The sequence below is a fragment of the Psammomys obesus genome, unplaced genomic scaffold (genome assembly GCF_907164565.1).
Source record: "Psammomys obesus unplaced genomic scaffold, mPsaObe1.curated_primary_1811, whole genome shotgun sequence".
Lineage (NCBI taxonomy): Eukaryota > Metazoa > Chordata > Mammalia > Rodentia > Muridae > Psammomys > Psammomys obesus.
The window spans coordinates 3,558,096-3,562,869 of record NW_026585690.1 but is presented as its reverse complement, the minus strand read 5'-3'; positions in this window follow the sequence as shown (position 1 = coordinate 3,562,869).

Genomic DNA, 4,774 nt, shown 5'->3' with positions numbered 1-4,774 from the left:
AAGAGATATGGAGACAGTGGGCAGCCTTGTCTTGTCCCTGATTTCAGTGGGATTGCTTTAAGTTTCTCTCCGTTCAGTTTGATGTTGGCTATAGGCTTGCTGTATATCGCCTTTACTATGTTTAGATATGTGCCTTGTATCCCTGATCTCTCCAGTACTTTAAAGATGAATGGATGTTGGATTTTGTCAAATGCTTTTTCAGCATCTAGGGAGATTGTCATGTGGTTTTTTTTCTTTCAGTTTGTTAATATGGTGGATCACATTGATGGATTTCCGTACATTGAACCACCCCTGCATACCTGGGATGAAGCCTACTTGGTCATAGTGGATAATATCTTTGATGTGTTCTTGGATCCGGTTTGCAAGTATTTTGTTAAGTATTTTTGCATCAATGTTCATAAGGGAGATTGGCCTGAAATTCTCTTTCTTTGTTGAGTCTTTGTGAGGTTTAGGTACCAAGGTGATTGTGGCTTCATAGAATGAGTTTGGTAATGTTCCTTCTGTTTCTATTTTGTGGAATAGTTTGAAGAGAATTGGAGTTAGCTCTTCTTTGAAGGTCTGGTAGAATTCTGCGCTGAATCCATCTGGTCCTGGGCTTTTTTTGGATGGGAGACTTTTGATGACTGCTTCTATTTCTTTGGGGGATATAGGACTATTTAGTTGATTTATCTGGTCCTGATTCAGCTTTGGTGAGTCAAATCGATCAAGAAAATTGTCCATTTCATTTAGATTTTCAAATTTTGTGGCATATAGACTTTTGAAGTAAGTCCTAATGATTGTTTGGATTTCCTCAGTGTCTGTAGTTATGTCCCCCCTTTCATTTCTGATTTTGTTGATTTGGGTGGTGTCTCTCTGCCTTTTAGTGAGCTTGGCTAAGGGTTTGTCAATCTTGTTGATTTTCTCAAAGAACCAGCTCTTGGTTTCATTGATTTTTTGAATTGTTTTATTTGTTTCTAATTGATTGATTTCAGCCCTGAGTTTGATTATTTCCAGCCGTCTACTCCTTTTTGGTGTGTCTGCTTCTTCTTTTTCTAGGGTTTTTAAGTGGGCCATTAATTTGCTTGAATGAGCTGTCTTGAATTTCTTCTTGAAGGCACTTAGTGCTACGAACTTTCCTCTTAGCACTGCTTTCATTCTGTCCCACAAGTTAGGGTATGTTGTGTCTTCATTTTCATTGAGTTCTAGAAAGGCTTTAATTTCTTTCTTTATTTCTTCCCTGACCCAGCTGTCATTTAGTAACAAGTTGTTCAGTTTCCATGAGTGTGTAGGCTTTTTGCTATTTCTGTTGTTGTTGAAGTCCAGCTTTATTCCATGGTGATCAGACAGGATACAAGGGATTATTTCAGTCTTCTTGTATATGTTGAGGCTTGCTTTGTGACCAACTATATGATCTATTTTGGAGAAGGTTCCATGAGGTGCTGAGAAGAAGGTAAATTCTTTTGTTGTGTTTGGGTGAAAAGTTCTGTAGATGTCTGTGAGGTCCATTTGATTCATGACCTCTGTCAGAGATATTGTTTCTTTGTTTAATTTCTGTTTTGTTGACCTGTCCTTTGTTGAGAGTGGGGTGTTGAAGTCTCCCACTATTAATGTGTGGGGATCTATATGTGGTTTAAATTTTATCAATGTTTCTTTTACAAATGTGGGTGCTCTTGTATTTGGGGCATAGATGTTCAGGATTGTGATGTCTTCCTGTTGGAATTTTCCCTTGATGAGTATGAAGTGTCCTTCCTCATCTCTTTTTATTAATTTTGGTTGAAAGTCTATTTTATCAGATATTAGAATGGCTACTCCTGCTTGTTTCTTGGGTCCATTTGCTTGGAAAGTCATCTTCCAACCTTTTACCCTAGGTAATGTCTATCTTTGTGTCTTAGGTGTGTTTCTTGTATGCAACAGATTGCTGGGTTTTGTTTACGTATCCATTCTGTTAATCTGTGTCTTTTTACTGGAGAGTTGAGTCCATTGATGTTGAGAGAGATTAATGACCAGTGGCTGTTAGATCCTTTGATTTTGATGTTGGCTGTGTTCATAAGTTTGTGTGCTTGGTTGCTTTTTGTTTTGCTGTAGTAAGGTTAATTATTTCCTGTGTTTTCTTGACAGAAGCTAATTTTCTTGCGTTGTATTTTCCCTTCCAGTGTCTTCTGTAATGCTGGATTTGTGTGTAGGTATTGGTGAAATTTGTTTTTGTCATTGAATATCTTGTTTTCTCCGTCTATGAGGACTGAGAGTTTTGCAGGGTATAGTAGCCTGGGTTGACATCTGTGTTCTCTTAGGGTCTGCATGATAGCTGTCCAGGCCCTTCTGGCTTTCATAGTTTCTGTTGAAAAGTCAGGTGTGATTCTAATGGGTTTGCCATTATATGTTACTTGGCCTTTTTCCCTTGCAGCTTTTAGTATTTTTTCTTTGTTCTGTATACTTACTGTTTTGATTATTATGTGGCGGGAGGATTTTCTTTTCTGGTCAAATTTGTTGGGTGTTCTGTAGGCCTCATGTATCCTTATTGGCTTCTCCTTTAACTTGGGGAAATTTTCTTCAATGATTTTGTTGAAAATATTTTCTGGGCCTTGGAGAAGGGAGTCTTCTTTTTCCTCTATTCCTATTATTCTTAGGTTTTGTCTTTTCATATTGTCTTGGATTTCTTGGACGGTCTGTGTCAGGAATTTTTTGGATTTAACATTTTCTTTGACAGATACATCGATTTCTTCCATTGTATCATATACACCTGAGATTCTTTCTTCCATTTCTTGTATTCTGTTGGTTATGCTTACCTCTGTAGTTCCTGTTTTCTTCCCTAAATTTTTCCTCTCCATGATTTCCTCCATTTGTGTTTTCTTTAATTTTTCTAGTTCTATCTTCAGGTCTTGAGTTGTTTTGTTTACTTCCTTCACCTGTCTGGTTGTATTTTCCTCTTTTTCTTTTAGTTCCTTCAACTCTGTCTCTTTGATTTCTTTCAGTGATTTAATTATTTCTTCTCTGAAGGCCACAAGCTGTTTGGCTGCATCTTCCCGTATTTCTTCACGGATGGCCCTAATTTGCTTGTCTTTATCTTCCTCCATTTCTTTACGGATAGCCATGATCTGTTTGGTTTTATCTTCCTCTAATTCTTTACGTATTTTATCTGTTTCCTCTATTATTCTCTTCTTCAACATAGATGTAAGGTCATCTTCTTGATTTTCTATTATGCTGCATTGTTCAGGGCTGTTCGCCCCTGGATGGCTGGGTTCTGGAGATGCCATATTGCTCTGTCTTTTGTTGGTTGAGCCTTTACGCTGACCTCTACCCATTGGGCTGATTTAGGTTTTGGCTGTTAGTTTCTGTGCTTCCTGGAGTCCTGAGGTAGGGAGTATCCCCTTGGCCGGAAGATGATTTTTCCTGAAGGAGTCCTTCTCTGCTTTTTGGTTCTGGTCACTGTATGGCCAGTGTTTCTCCGGAGTTGCCACTGCTCACCTCAGGTTTATAGCCCTGAGTAGTAGCTGTGGCCTATGTTAGGCAGGGGGGGATCTCCTCTTACCCATAAAATTTCTCAAGACAGCTGCCCCACTGCTGGGTTTCTTGTTATAAATTTAGTGTGCTGCTGCTCACTAAATTTCCATGTACAGTCCTCTTGAAGAGACTGCTGATTCCCTAGCTGTGGGGTTTTCTCCCAACAGGGAAACTCAGTCTGTTATCCTGGGGCGCAAAGTTCTGTCTGAGAAAGTGGGAGGTGCACTCAGCAAGTCTCTGGGCCAAAGGCTGATTGCTCTGCTCTGGACCTGGAGAATGTGCACCTAGGTTGAGTTGGCGCCTGGGGGCACTGCTCTGGTCTGGAGGCTGGGTGCCTCACTCTGGACCAGAAGCTGTGTGTCTCTGTCTGGGATGGAGGCTGTAGGCACCGCTCTGGTCCAGACGCTGTGGGTGCAGCCCCCCTGAAGGATCAGGGATTCCCACAGTTTTGGCAGTCCAGCCAGGGACAACTGGCCGATCCCTGGCACAGTATCTGAGGGCTGCTGTAATGGCTCTTCGGCTCCTGCAGGTCCGAGGATGCAGCTGTGTGTCCCAGTGCCCCAGGGGAACGCAACAATGGCGGCAGAGCACAGCGCTTCTGCCTGCACTAGAGTCTGCGTGAGTCCAGGAATTGTTTTGGTGCTGGGTGTCCTAAGCGTTAGAGCTGCTGACCCCCTCTGCTGGGGGTTTCCTCCTGCCAGAGACACGCAGTCTGGTGCCCTGGTGCCCTGATGCCCACAGTTCTATCTGAGGCGGCGAGTCACGCACGCAGGCAGGGCTCTGTGCAGGCGCCTTTGTCCCGGCTCTGGGTCCGGGCTGGCTCCTGGGGCACCCGCGGAACCCTAGTCTTTTCCAGGGAATGTCTGGGTAACCTGGGGTCGGTCGCAATTGTTTCCTGCTCCGTGGGGTTATCTCTCGACTGGGAGATCCAGTCTATGGTGTTGTGGGCCCACAGTTCAGTCTGGGACCGTGACCAGATCGCTCTGGCGGGTAGCTCTGGGCTGGCGACCAAGCGCCTGGCGGAACGGGGATCTCTTCCGCGGTTTAGCCGGGTGAGTTAAAGCTGATCGAATCCCCCACCGTGGGGTATCCTCTCACCTGAGAAACACAACCACTTTTGTTTTATGGCCACGAGTTCTGATTGCTGGTCACTGTGCCAATCCTGCTGTGCTGCTCCTCAGAATGAGAGTCCTCCCGGCGCTGCCATCTTGCCCCGCCCCATGAGGTATCTTAGTGTCTGTTTTAAAATGTCCTTGGCACCTCCTATTTATGTCAAAGGAGGGAGGTTTTTGTC